Raw genomic sequence first — 16,086 nt, 5'->3', positions numbered from 1 at the left:
TCTCAGTAAAAATCAAATCCTGACTCTTTTATGTTGCTTTATATCCTTTTCTCAGAACTACACCATTAATGAAAGCCCTTTCAACATTAAACTGTGAAACTTGCCTACAGTGTATTTACACAATCTGTATATAAATAAACCATACTTTCTCAGGTTTTCTACTATAATAAAATCAATTGATGCATATTCAAGCTACTGCAATAAATACTCCTCTGTCTTTTTTCAGACAATGCTATCCAAGGAATTAGACTAAGTGAGGGAAAACTGATGGGTTAACATTACAGTCTTATTGGACCCACCACTTTTTCTCAGCATGTTGCAAAGGATTTTAAGCCCTCTGTGGTTCATGAGTAGAGTGTCACAGAAAAGATGAGAAAATTTTTTTCCAACAATGTATTATTTTTTTTCTAAAGCTAATAGGCCATGCAGGAGGAGTGAAAATAATTACAACAGGCTGTAGTCTTTGATTCTTTTCAAATAGTCTTCTAATACATCCTTATTTTAATCAATACTTTCTTTTCTTTGGTTTTCATCAGTTTGCATCTTATTATTGACACTTTGGTTTTCCTTGCAATCATTTACTCCAAACCCCCAAGTATTCAGGCTGGAATCTCATCCATCTACTTTAGATACCTCACTGAGACATTATTAGCTCAATGAAATTTTAGGTGTCTTAGCCCTGGAAGGGACAAAAGGAGCAATCTAATTCCTCAGCTTTGCTGTATGGGCAGAGGACACAAAGAGAGGCACTTCTGAAGACCTGCAGAAAATGACAGCTTTCTTTGAGGCACTTAGAGTGCCTCCTTCTTCCCACTGGCTGCAACTGAACTCACAGTGCCAGTGGGCAAAGCCAGCCTACAGCTAGAGCACTGATCTCCTCTTGGAAACTCATCTGAAACACTCCTAACACTCCATCGACACAGGATCCAGCCTCTCTATCCCTACTGCAGGACTGACGTTAGTGAGATCACAGTGCTTCCACCCACATTTTGCATAAAGATGCAAAAACTTGTAAGAAAGGAAGTGGGTGATGTTTTTAGACTCTAATTAAGCCCTGAGCTCCAATTTCCCAGCAGAATGGCATAACCAGCAACCATCAGGTAGTGTGGATGGTAAGTGTTGCAGCCCCATGAGGCACAGGGCCACCTCAGAGAAGACAAAAGCAAACCCAAGATTGGCCTAGCAGTCCAGATGCTCTCTGGCACAGGGTGGAGAGTTAAAAGGTTATGCTTTGTTTTTCTTGTCTTCTGTATGGGAACATCTTTTCCACATGTAAGTTTGCTCCCCTTGTTCTTTTCTTCTCTTGAGATGAGAACTGGAGCCAACAACTCCTCGTATCCACGCACAGTAGCAGAGATTGATGCTTCCCACCCAAGTGTGGTGTGTGGTGCAATAGTTGGGGCAGTCTTGTAGAATGTCAGTGACACATCAGTCCCTCACTAATGGTAAAATGCACACTGGCACTCCTGTGCTTAGCTCAAGTCATGCTCTCAGCCTTATGCACCTACGTGGAAACTGATGGCCCATGTCGGAAAAAGTCAGACATAATTCTGACTGCTGCTAATTTTTCAGGCTTCTAAAAGGGATTTAAATGCCTGTCTTCCTAAGCTGGATTGTACTGGGACTTGAGGCAAGAGATAAGTGCCTATCTTCCCAGAACAGGATCTCCTTAACATGTGTGGGTGAATATAGTTAAATGCCTGAGGAGCTTTCAGGTTCAGTAGGGAGTTGCTCACAGTAATAGGCAGTGCTGGGAAACAGTCAGTTGGGATTACATCTGGAATTCATGGTAGGGGTTTTTGCACCTACAGACAATTTTGACAGGCTGCCTTTTTGGTTTTGTTTTGGTTTGGGTTTTTTTGACCTATGCCTTTTTTTTTCCTTCCTCTATATAAGAAGAGTAATTTTAGGTTCCCTCAAACTAGACATCATCTTGCATAATATTGGGCACTTGAGCATAGCAGGCCTGTACGGAGCTGTAAGCTCTTAGGCAGCCTTCGTAGTAGCTGGGGGAGGGTCAGTTGCTTAGAAAGAAACTTTCCCAAAGGGAGAGATGTCTGCAAACTACACAGTCCCAGGGACTGAGAGCAGGCTCCTCTGCTGTGAGCAGTCATCTGATGGGACATGCCTGCTGTTCTCCAGTGACACTAGGGAAGATACACAGTAGATTGTTCTAAGATCAAACTTACACGTAACAGAACCATGCTACAGCATTTCCCCGTCAAAGAATTATCACTGAATGGGGATGGCTTTTGGTCCCTCTCAGCCTTTTTCAGATATTTCAGTTTTCAAGAAAATGGTCTCATTGGGAAAAGAATTGCCTTTGTCAGTATGGCTATAAGGATGTGACACCCAAGAACACAATAAAGAAATCTGAGGGTTTTTCAGCCTAGCACTGAAGTTCATGGGAATGAGGCAACAGTATTCAAATCCACATTCCCTGAAAAATCTATGTTTTTTAGACTAGAGAAGAACAGGACGAAATATGGACTAATAAGTGCAGTGCAGTCTTGGAATAGGGACAACTTCCCCTCTTCCACAAAATTCTCAAACCTCAAACCACTCAGCTATTATGCAAGGAGCATAGTGTGCTTATTGTTCCTACTGAGTTGTTTTTTTTTTTAATCAATCATATCTGCAGCAAATGTTGTATTTGTGCATGTAAGTATTCAGTGTATGTCACACTCTCAGGATCTATCTGCTCTGAAAAGCCTGAAGTATGAGTAGCTTGGTCTGGTTTGCATTCCCCTTCCCTCTTATGCTTTCTCCATATCAGGTAAGTTCTAAGCATCCCTCCTGCCTCTCAGTCAAGACTTAGAGGCCAAAGAGTTAAAAGGTATGCAGAAAAAAAAGTAATTACAAAAATAAAAATATTTTTTTAAAATCTCCAAACGTGTTTACCCACAAAACTTGCATGGAGATATACATATAAAGCAGGTGAGCTGCTAACAAAAATACACAAGCTTTTATTAAAAACTTCTATCATAAAACACTTAAAAATACTGCATATATTGAGAATTGAGCAGGGATATTAACAGGCTTCACACTGTACATGGCAACTTAACTTGGCTAAAAGAAGAATAAATCATGGAAATTCTAGATGTAACCAGCATTATTTCAGCAGTGGAAATCAGTTCTTATGTAATTCCTGGATTTATTGGAAAATGTATGTAAGTAGATTAACTGATTGATTAACCTACATGAAGTTTCAAAAGCACTTTGACAAAATCCTGTGCACAAGGGATGATAAGCACTCAGGGGATAAGAACCAGCATATATGTGAAACAGAAGAATAGAAACAAAACCCCACAGAGAGTAAAACAAAGGAATTGATTTTTATCAGAAAATCCCAGCAAAAGAAGAACAGGGTGTCAAGGTTCCACTGAACATCCAGCTCTGGCTAATACATTCCTTAGTGCCTCAGATGGGGTAAGGGAAAAGCTGTTGCATTATAATGGCATAGTGTTTCTGTTAATCAGGACAGGAGAGGAGCAGAGGAATTTCAGACATTTAAACAAGCAGGGTGTTCTGGCAATATTCCATCACCAAGAAAATAATGCTATTAAATAAAAAAGATTAATTATGCCCACTATAGAAATGGCTTTGTTGACAGTTAGTTCATTTGTGTTAAAAATTTTCATGTCAATAACTGCCATGTGATTGTTTCAGTGTTTGTATAGGGATGTCTGCAAGCACCTGTGTCATTGCCTATGCAACACTGCTCAACCCATAGCTAAGAGTATTTTGTTAGGATTCAGCAAATGGACAGAAAGATTATTATGGTCCAAAGCAAGAGTTTTCCATAACACCCAGGTCCACCACGTGTCTTTGATCTCTTCCTTAGCAATACTGTAAGACAAACACATCTTTCATCAGAAGTGTGGCTAGCACCATTCTAATATGAAGGAAATAATAAAGCAGAATCACTCCTTAAAAACTGGGCATCGTGAGTTGATCTGCACCTGTATTTTTATTGCATCTGCTTGCAAGAATACTTGAGTGCCACATAATATTGCTCAAGGCAAGGTTTGTGGGGAAAAAGTAGCAGACCAGCTTTCAGGTACATGTAATCCTGCCCATCCCCTTACCCAAACAGGACTATGACAACACTGCTGCTGTTGGTATTGAAGGTTTGAAAGCAGAGTGCACTTGTCTCACACCTGTGCTGTTTGTGGGCATTTTCTGAATATTACACTCACTGCTGTTCCAGCTTGCCAGTCAGCTTCAGGAAGCAGTGGGATTGAATCCTTTGAGGACATGAGAGTCTTGGTTTTGTTCATATCAGCTATAGATAGGCAGGTGACTCCATGCCACAAGCAGGGTGTCCTCACACTGATGACAGATGGGTGACCAGGTCAAGGAAGCTGAGAGATGGAGTTTGAATGTCAAGATCTTCAGAGCTGGACAGAATTGACCAAAGTGGCAAGGATTGTGCCCCATGCACATGTATGTGAAGTTGGGACCGTGACTGATGTTTCAGACAGTCAGTGGAGGCACCTGCTGCTGCCAGAAGAGGGCAATTCTTACCTGTTTTGAGCTTTTCATACAGCTTGAAATGACCTGGCTTTGTTCCCCAGTCTGTGTGTGCCTCACATCAGTATGAAGATACTTTTCCACATGTATTCCTGTTTCAACAATTTACTTAAACAATTGACAATTGACTTCTTAGATTGGATTCACATGTTGTCTTTAAGACCCACATTGCTTTTGCACTTGGCTCCTTGGGGGCAGGTTCTGACCTCAGTGCTCCCCCAAGCACAGAAGGAGCATCTCTTATTTTTGTTGATGTTTCTAAAGACTGACTGGGGTGTTTCCAGCTGCCTTTCTCCAGGACTGTGGCATGTGAGAGAGCAAATGCAGTGGTGGGTAAAGAGATGTGTAAAACAAGCTGGAGGGAAGATCAGGCCAAAACATGATTCAGAGGAACACATGCAGGTGACAGAAGATAGGAACTGTGAGAAAGCCTAGAGGTTGATTCACTTTGGTTTAACTTTGCTAAAAAATGGTCCAGCTCACTGCTAACCTAGATCATGTCATGCAGTGGGAAGGACAAAGATGGGCACCCTTCTGGTCTGTAAAGTGAGAATGTTTGAAAGCAAGTGGAGCTGAAAAGCCTGGTGCACTAAAATCTTGTGGCAGCTCTGGGGTAAGGGGCAGCTGCCCCTCCCTGACCCCAGGCAGAGGTGTGCTGAGAGGTGGATCACAAACAGGAGGGATGCAACCATGACCTTAGCTGGGACATGTGCAGGGCCCAATGTTATATTTCTCCCTTCTGTATCCAATACACTGGGGGATTACTGAGAGTAGGAAAGGGTCTGGCAGGTCTTTAAGCCCCTTTTACCCTTCTTTTTATCCCTTCCCTCTGGCACAAATACTTCGCACTACTCTTTGTCAATGGGTCCTGCCTCCTTAATCTCCCTAGACACCTATTACTGCTGCAGCTTGTTCCTTTAACTCTTTCAACAATCTCTGCACTGTTACTTCTCCTCGTCCTGGGACAGCCAGTGCCCTCTCCCATTTTTCTCAATTCCATCTCACTTTACTTTCTAATCACCCAGACAAACCTGTCTCTCAATCTGCCTACAATCACTCATTCTCTGTTCTCTTGATCACACCTGCCTGTCAGTTGTCCAAAAAGATTACGTACGCCTTGAAATTTCCACTTACTTTAATAAATGAATGATTGCAGTGTTATATAACTTGTTTATGTTTGGCTTGTGCACTACTGGTTTGGACTTATGCTATTCTATAGCATTACATTAATTTACCAAACACAAAGGAACTGTGTGAAAAGCTTGCATGGCCAAGAAATTAACAGACTCAACATTTTAAATTTGAAGGGAAAAGTTAAACAAATAAGTAAGTCCTGCTATTCTTGAGGAAAAATTCACATATGGCATAGACATGGTAAGAGGAGACATCTGATGGTTGAGGAGACATTTCTTATTCCTTGTCCTTGAGATGATCCAAGTCTCAGTAAACAATGAGCTTTATTTTTCATTCTGCATCTAATTTTTCTCAGTGTAAAAGCAAATCATAGCGTGATCAATGCCAAATTGCCTTAAGAACAACTGCAGAGAAGATTCAGCAGGGTTCACACCTTGCACTTTCTCCAATATTTGTCTGTGAGGCAGTGCAAAATGTTCCAGAATTGTAGTTTGACCCCTAGAATGTATGTCCTAGAAATTATCACAGAAAATTCATTCTGCTTATAAAAATAATTTAAAGGATGGAAAAAGTCAAAGGCTCATCCTGACAGCTGTTAAGAACACACTTTCAGTTTTGATTGATCACTGGAACATGCTCCCCAGGGAAGCAGTCATGGCACCAAGCCTGCCAGATTTCAGGAAGCATCTGGACAATGCTCTTAGTGACATGGTTTATTTTTGGGCAGTCTTGCAAGAAGCAGGGACCTGTAATCAATAATCCTTTCAGGCTCTTCCAACTTGAAATATTCTATGATTCTACATCTGATTCCAATTTTATATATGATATTAGTCTTCATATTTTTTAGAGGCCATAAACTATTTTGATTATATGTAATCCATTACTTATGATAATTTAATTCTAAAGTCTATTAAGACAGCAGTTTAATTCAACATCATTATCACATCCCAGTCTGCTGAGACAGTACAGAATGAAACATTGGCCATTTTTTAAAATCTCTTGCTAGATGTTCTCAAATATGTAACAAAGTGGGTAATTCTTAGTCCTCTGGCTTCCCTGAGTGCTGAAATTGCTCGAGCCTGATAGATGAAATTCAGATTCCCATGAGGTGCAGTGGTTAGAAATGATGCATTTCAGATTCTGGATTAGTCTTGGCTTCATATTACTTTCTAAACTGCTGCTGCTGTTTCAGTAATATCAGCCATTTGTATATAAATATCAATGTATATAAATACATTCAGTATTTAATGACAACAAGGCTAACCTAAAAGACTCAGCTATTGCTGCTTGTATAGATGTTAAATTCTTAGTGTCTGAGTTTGGGGATTTTTTGTGTGTGTTTGTATGTCTAAGAGCATGTGTTTAAGTACCAGCATTATATTATAAAGTGACATAGGTATTTTACATGCATAAGAAGCTTTTAAAACAGTTTTACAACAAGTATTTTTTCATCAAGTAAAAGGCCTTAATCCAAACCAACCAACAATTAAAGAGATGACTTGCAATCTTTAAACCTACTCCTTATAACTAGGCTATTTGTTTTCTAGAAACTTGCAAAAATACCATCACCCAGTCAGAGCTGTCACTCTAACTGTTAATTGATAAGTATAGGATAACCTGCTTTAACAGTACAGAACATTTTATTCCATAATCCCAGCTAGAAGATGTTTTCCTACCCCCTGACTTCACTTCAAAGCAGATTTATCTGAAGTCTAGATTACTAAAGTGAGTTTAGACTGCCTTAGTAATGAAAAAAAGAAAGTATATACATTGTAAACATATATGCACATTTATGTGTACAGAGAGCAAAATAACATTTTCAAATTGTATTAAGCCTGTGAATGGCAAAGGGCATTTCTTGCACCCAGGAGTGAATAGAGAAGTGTTTAAAGGTATTGGTTTATGCTGTAACTTCTTTACTCAAAGAAGTTGAGTTTTTGTATATAAATCACATTATGTATATCACATTTTGTATATAAATCACATTACAGCATTGCTACTTCTTTAAATAAAGGTGTCATATTGGTTATAACACTGACTAGCTACAAAAAACTAGTGATGGAGTCCAAATTCTCCTGACAACCATATAGTCAAGTTGCAAACCCTAGGAAACAAGTTTTTATTGATCGAAAGTATAAATTCAGAAGCCTTTACTACTGTTTCAGATTAAAGAAGAATAAGCAACAAAAACAATACATTATGTACAGGACGAGTGGCTTTATGCTCATAGTTTCACTAGCTGGGTTTCTAATTGCAAAACAAGGGGGTTTCCTGCAACTTGCATGTTGGGACGTGCACCCATTTCACTTCTGGCCAGCCTGCCTTCTATTGGGGTTTTGCTTCTTAATTATGAGACTATTGACAGCCAATTCACTGTGTTTTAGTTGGTTTGCTGGGTTGTTTTTGTCTTTTTCTCACGGAGAAGCCAAGATTTCATATCTGGCTTCCCTTGTTTTTTCTTAGTCATGATATCAATTACGCCCTTGTTTTGCATTGTCTTGCAACTGTTGACAATATGTCATGTTGACAATGTTGACAATATGACTGTTTACAATATGTCATTAATAGCAATCAAGGATCTAGTTCTGTCTTTCTTGTTGTTGAATTAATATGGAGAGTATGAAGTGAAAGAGAACTTTACTGCTTCATGAAAACACAGTTTGTTTACAGAAAAATGCACAAATTTGCCCATAATCAGACTCAAAGAAATGGCCTCTTTTCTACCTTCAGGTTGAATTTTCTTCTCTATTTAATTACTAACTGTTCCTGCTGCTAATCAAAAAAGTTAGTTTAAATCATGATATTATGAAAAAAAAAATTTACTCAGCTTCAGAAATGCATATAAAGAAATGCATGATCTGTAGTTCAGGGACAGGATCAGGCACTGAAGAGCCACATGGATGAGATGGAAAATCAGCACAGATTTGTACATATCTGTTACAGCAGCCAGGATCAGATATCTTAGAGGAAGTTTAAAATCTTCTCAGCAAACAACCTCCTACGTGGTAATCTCTACTTTCCTTTTCTACCTATTATACTGCTATTTAGTAATGGTTGTTATGCTAAGATTCTGAAGATTTTATATCCTTTTTTTTTGTCCTGTTGCCAATTCTCTTTATATATATTTGATATGTAGGTGATACTCAAAAATATTTTTTAATTTTATTGTCTCTTCTAGGTCTGCTGCATTTTATTTATATGATTATATACATCATATCACAAAATATTTTAATATTTTATAATTTACCACCTTCTGATTTCATTGCATAGCCCTTTACTTTTGTAGAAGGCAGGAAACAAAACTCTCAGTCTATCTTTAAACAATTTATTTCATAAACAGCCTTTTTGTCTTACTCATTTCCTGTTTACTGTAAAAGGTCTTCTATGTCTCTTCAGAGGGAATTCACAATTCAACACAATCTGTCAACTTTTATCCTGTTCAAACTGTACAATGGAGTGTATACTGTAACTGAGACTTCAACACGGAAAGAGGTGTTGATATGAAGAGTATTTCATATATTTATAGAGTAAAACTGCAAGTGTAAACTAGGCAGAGACTAAAGGATGAGTAATAAGTGAACCACCAACAAGGGATGTTCTTGTTAAGGCCTGCACAGAATCAGCTAGTCATGCCAGGCTGCTGTCTACCCTATTTTGAACTGCAAAGTCATATGATAATACAGATGACAACTGCTCTGGATGTTTTCCTAAAATTCTGCTCCTGGGCTCTCATGCTGTCTCCAGCACTGGTGCACCTCATTACAGCCATGCAGCCCTGGCATTAGAGGGTGAAATCTCTTCACATGCTGGGAGTGATGAGATCGGTGCTGCCGATGGACATGAGCCAGGATATCTAATGCTGCAAAATGCCTATGAGAGCATCTGCCCTCTCATCAGCACACACAACTGCTCTCCATCTGTGCCATTCTCCTTACTCTGGGACTGCATCACCCCTTCACCAATTAGGCCATTATGCTGCTAAGGACAATTTGTAAGTAATATTTTTGGTGCACTTTGTTTTTCCAATTACGTTTGTTTGCCATTTAAAAGAAAAAAAGAAAGTGAGAAAAGAAAGACAAGAAAGTATTTGCAATGAGTTCTTGAAACAGTTTAAATAGAAGGCTTGGTCTCAACTTTTCCTCTTTAATTATCTGCTTCTGCTACTTGGAATTTTCAGGGCTGTTTGAGCCCTGTAATAACTTGTGTGATTTATAGTTATAATGATTTATTCCTGCTGGGGGGGAAACCATGCTGATTACTTCTCTCTTGTTTTTGCTGTGTCATTCCCTATGCTCACAGTATGTATTGCAATGGGTTTTCTAAAAAGACAAAAAACTCCAATCGATATAATTTTCTAAAAGCAAACACTTGATGACATTGACATTGTACACAAGCTGCTAACTATATCATAGGTGAAAATAAACACACCTGCTGAATGAATGTGTAGATGCTTCAGGTTTTTTCCCAGAAAAAAAGTAGTTTTCCGTATAGCAAGAATCTGATGTGTTCCTTGCTATTTTCTTGCTTACACAGACCAATCTACTGCAATCTACTATATTTGGGCTTTTTACTATGTACTAGACTGATAGTTTCCGAGATTTTCCCTTAATAATTTCAAGCCATTTTTCTGACCATTGCACTGGATGATGGGCCCACTTAGTACACATACTTAAGCTTGGTTGCTGTTTGAAGGTTTTTTTGCTCTCAGACCAACCAGTTTATACAAACTGCAGTGATTACAGTAGAAAATAAAACCAACTGAATGTGGTTTGTTTGTCCTTTGACTGAAATTCATTCACACTTTTAGAGAGGGACAAGAAATACATAATTTTGAGTGCTCAGGAGATGACTTTTGGTGCATTCAGGCCCTCTGCACAAAGGGGAACTTTGCTCTTCTTTCAGTATTAGCATTGTGCCTGCAAATAGAAATCATATTACCTTCAATTGCATTTACTATGCATCAGTGGCATACTACTGAAGTTTGTTCTCTCTCGGGTTTATTCTGCATTTACGAGAGGAAAGTAGGTTTCACTACCCAGGAGACACATTTCTTGATAACTTCTAGCCACCAGTAAAAATCTAAGATAAATTATTGGTGACTAAAATCCATGTGCATTTGAAGTGTGATTTTGTCACCTCTGTCCAGTGTCTCTGTCCAGAAATTATCATTGGTGATGATAGGAAATATTTGCGTCTGGGGCAAACAAACGAGCAGGTAGAGATGGTGCATAGCAGCTCTACACTCTGCTGCACATTAACTCATTTTCTTGTCCGGGAATCATTCCACAGATTGACTAGTTTTATTTACCAGCCCTCCTAGACAGAGTTTGGAAATGAGAAAAAAGTGTGTTACATTTATTTATTATATTGTTTTCTTGCTTCAGTCCATTCTCTGCAAAGCTTCTGTTTATATTTCTTTGTTGCCTTGTACCTGCACTTGCAGCTGGAGGCTGCTGCCTCTGACCTTTCTACAGAGCAACCCAAACCCACGCTCTCATGTCTCAATGCTGTGACTCTTCTGAGGATCTGGCTGCTAAGGAAGGAGGGTCACTACCAGAATACAAATACCAAGCACTCCCAATTGCCACCCAGCTTCATCAGTCTTGGAAGCAGAAGAAATCCTCCTGCACTTTGTGATACTTAGTGGATTTGCAAAATCTTAGCTTTGCCTGTTTTTCAGTGTCCTTTTTTATTTGCCTATGGAATAAACCAAATGAAAATATTCAAACTAAGAAATAAGACCTGTTGTGTGCCTAGAAAGAAATATATCTGTTAAGATCAGTAACAATTACATGACAAAACCCCTATGGACTAATTAGTAGTCAGCAAACAAACACTGGTTTTCTAACAGAGATTTTTTTTTTTTTAATTTTTTCCCCCTCTGATAATCTGCCAGCTCCTCAAGCATATTTCTTCACCTCCTAATATTTTGAAAGGCACAGTCACTGTCTCTTGCATCTTTAGCACCCACCAATTCTAATCAAAATATCAGCAATGAAGATGGATATCCCTGTCAGGCCTCACTTCATCTCCTAGTAGAGCAAGGAGGCAAAGCCAGTGTCATAAATCACCTTCCTTCAAGGGTATAGTCAAGTGACATGAGAAGTTAAAGGTTTAAAATAAAGTTTCAACTTCACCTGTCACTTTCTCTGTCACAGAATGACAAAATCCTAGTGGATACAGTCTAGGTCGAGGAAGGAGAGAGAGTCTTATGGTCCATATTGCCAGCTATCTCCAGGCCTAGTACTAGTTGTAATCCTTGGAAATGTTCAATGGTTCTATGTTTCTATGGCCAGGAGAAGCTAATTTGCAGCTGTTAGTATCTTTTCAACAGTTATATAAATTCCTTAGGCTGAGAATTTTCTCTGATAATGCATGAAGGGCAAGAATCAAAGCCCAGCAAGTCCATGGATTGCATCTCAGTAGGCTTTGATTCTCTTTGGACGTGACACCCAGCTACAAAATGAAAGGGCAGAGCTGCACAGAATATTCAAGAACACTGTGGAAAGGAGCATAGCGAGGGAGGGCTGGCTGGAAATACCCAGCACTTTTTCAGGTCTGTAAAAACAGATGACAAATAGAAAATAAAGCAGCAGCCAGAATGACCTTCCAACACAAAATATTTCCCTCCATCAATCCTAACAAAAAGGCGTTGTAGTAGGCCTCCAGTAGTCTGTGTGCTCAAGCCAGGAGCCAATCCTGTCTTCTTAATTCTTGGGGGCTTTTTCAGCCTTAAGAGTGGCCAGTCTGCTTTTGGGGTTGGTTTCCCAAGAGTGGAAAAAAGGTAGTGATAACTGAAATGTGCATGCTGTAGAAAATCTGTTATCCAAACTGTGACTCTTCTGCTTTATCACTAGCCACTACAACACTGCCTTTGAGTCTCAGATTTTTTTACTGACCATAAGGTCCCTGTAATTAAACCATGATTTTGTTCCAGAAAGTGACCCTAGGTTAAAAAAAAAAAAAGGAAATAAAGGCATCAAATGATTCCACATAACTGCAAATGATATCTTCAACTAACTTCATACGATGTCATGAATGTCAGTGGGATTGCAGGGATCTGGAAGGTGGATTTGGACTGCAGAACCATAAATCCTATGGGACAGCAGCTAGAAAAACACCAGTCAACTTGCACAGCCCAAGCCAAGCTGCAGAGCTGATGGGTACAGCTAAATCATGCTGTAAACGTATAAAGTGAAAAAATGTTCCAGATGGTGTGTTCTTCCCCTTAAATCCTCTCAGGTCTCACCTGGGGATATGAGTACCTCTAGACGTAGTGATAAAAAAAGAGGCAATACCTAAGAAAAGAAGTCTAATATACAAAAAAAAAAAAAAAATTGAGCTCTACATGAGTGGTTTATTGCAAAAATCTTAAACTTTCTATACATATTTTTCTTTGGTTATCAATAGCCTATTCTTTTCTAATTTCATAACCTAAGCAAGAAGGGAACAGATCAAACAAATGCTGTCATAAGAAGTCAAAGACATTTTATGCTTTGCTAGATCCCATTGCTGAAATGTCTGATATTAGAAACAATAGAGCAAAATATTTAAATGACTAACAGCTATTTAAGAATAAATGTGCCTGGCATAAGTTGCATGGACAGTAAGAAAATAAAAATTAAGGAAAATTGCTCAAATAAAAAGCATAAGATGCAGATTTCAATAGATTACAACATGCAGGCCAGCATATTCTAGCTGCTATTGCTCTATTTGGCTTAAGAAACAAAACTATTTAGGATAATTATAATTACAACCAGTAAGAATTTCCACATTTGAGGATACATTAATATTTCAACATTTGTTTTCATGCTGAATCAGAATTATAAAAATTAAATTCTTCTCAGAGAAAAATTCTGAAATTATGATTTTTAGGTATTCCATATAGATACTGTCAAAGCACTGCCCTACGTATATCAATATCTGCAGCATTTAGTAGAAACCTAGCTTTTAATTCATTATTCCAATACAATTACGAAGTCAACATAAAAGGAATAGGAAAATTTAACTCTTTCAACTCACAAAACAGAATATTTTGATGTTAAACAAGAATGTTGTGGAGGAGATTCTAAGCACTGTGGAAATGTCTGCATACTGGCTAAGTTTTGACACCTTACAGCTCCACTTCTCTTTGACAATATCCTGATCATGAAGTCTGTCTTTCCTTCTTGTTTCTTTCCTTCCTTTCATTTTTTTTCTTTATATGATGATAAAACAATAAATATGATCACGATAAAGCAATTTTACTAGTGTATGTGAATTTATTTTTTTTCAATTTATTTTTCTTTCAATGCCTATATGGAAGCCTTCACATCTTAGGACTAATGTGCAAAATCGAATCCTCTTAAAACCCAGGCAAGGCAAAGAAGCAGATAAAATGATGGACAAAGAGAGATGTGCATTTCAGAGGAGAGCTAGGATTAGAAGCAGCATAGCCCTGATAAAATGATGGACAAAGAGAGATGTGCATTTCAGAGGAGAGCTTCAGAATGTCATGCTTCTGGAAAAACAGCTCAGTGCATCAGTTCACAGGAGAGATTGGCCAGCTAAAGTGCTGTGCATAACCTCAACTTTTATGTCTATTTCTGACCACAAAATTGATGCCTGTGGGAGTGCAGGTAGTGGGTGGTACACCTGCAGGAGTTTGTTAGTTCAGATCTTCTGGAGGCAGATCCTGCCTGTCCCAGCAGCCTGCTTGGCTTGCATCCCAGAGGCATCTGGGCTGTGGAAGAAGAGGCCCTTCACGAGACACTCCTGGGTGTGCAGGTGTTCAGGCTATGCCATGGACTTGGTCCAAGGTAAAAACCCCTGGAGCACCAGATCCCTTTTCCTCCAGTCTGCTTCTGCTGAGCTAGTGCAGACATAGCCATAAAATTCCATATACCATTCACCAAATGTAGAATATTCCTGCAACTCCTTAGTTGAGATTGGACCTTTTGAAAGTATTTGTGAAGCACAATCCTTGGAGCACCAGATCCCTTTTCCTCCAGTCTGCTTCTGCTGAGCTAGTGCAGACATAGCCATAAAATTCCATATACCATTCACCAAATTTAGAATATTCCTGCAACTCCTTAGTTGAGACGAGCTTTTGAAAGTATTTGTGAAGCACAATCCCTAAGAAACATGGTAAAATGCTATGGAAACATACACATCTTATGGCAAACCACAGCACAGGTGGTTTGTTACCCACCCATGAAGGTGGTGCTTATTGGAAGGTAGAGAAGTTCTCCTGCACTCCCTGACCTGTCTTTGTACCCCTTAGTCTGCTCCTCCATGTCTGGAAACTGGGTAACCAGGCAGGATGTCTCCTGTGACACCCTCACAGTAGATGTGTCAGCAGCACTGGGAGGGGACCAGCTGTCGTGACCACACTCACAAATGCCTAGTTCATTGAAAAGCCAAGCTGCAGACCACAATAACCTGCTGTTCTCCCTCTGACAGGCAACTGCATCAAAAGCTTTGCTGGAAGTAGGGGAAAATAATGCTTGGTGATGAGGTGTTTAACCCCACAGCAAGAGCTGCAGTTCCACAGCCCAGTTCATCCTGTCCCTGCCCTGCACAGGCTGGGCCCCCCAGCCCTGACCTACACGGTCCCCAGAGGGAATGCTACAGTGCCTCCTTGTACAACTCTGGGCACCTCTGCCACTGCTTCAAGTGGCCTGCCCGTGTGTTGGACAAGCAAAGGATTTCCACAGAGCAGCCTCCACACCCAGGCACCTGCACGTGGTGCCTAAAGATGGGCTCTGCAGGGATTTGCTCTTCACTTTTCTTTTCAATAAACTGTCTCCGATAATTGCCTTGGCTTTAGAGCTGAAGGCCTCTGGAGTAATGAACAACTGTTATTTCTAGTACAATGGGATCGTTGCCTGTAATGTTATCCCTTAATTGCTACTGCGGTGCAAATTATGAAAAGTAAGAATATCCAAATATAGAGACACTTGGCCCTTGTGACAGGAAATTAAGGTCTCTTCTCTGGCACTGCTGCATGCCCTGAACTCCCACTCAAGTCAAAATGAATTACATACATTCAATATTTTGAAAAACAAGCTCTTAACCTCTACAAACGAGCTTATAGAGTTCATATCATATGTGTTCTGGCAATCCCTATAAATGTTCAATCCTTTTTCAGATCCTACTAATCTTCTGGGCATCCAAGTTCTTTCAGAGTTAAAGGCAAAACTTGCCATTAACTTTGCTGAAAAGGATGAAGTATACTTTTAAAAAATAATGAATAAATCTGTGGATGCATTATCTTTTGAAGTTTTAGTGGTTTGGGTTGCTTGATTGGTTATTTTTTAACAGCAAGAAAAAGCAAGCAAATGTTTCTGTATCATCCAAAATATCAAATCTCCTATCTTCCTTCCTATTTTTGACACCTTGAGAGTCTATCATTTTCAGCATCTTGGATAAAAGCTTTTC

This window comes from Passer montanus, unplaced genomic scaffold, assembly GCF_014805655.1.
Source record: "Passer montanus isolate IOZ18808 unplaced genomic scaffold, ASM1480565v1 scaffold56, whole genome shotgun sequence".
Taxonomy (NCBI): Eukaryota; Metazoa; Chordata; class Aves; order Passeriformes; family Passeridae; genus Passer; species Passer montanus.
The sequence above is the reverse complement of the archived record's forward strand: the minus strand, read 5'-3'. Positions refer to the sequence as shown.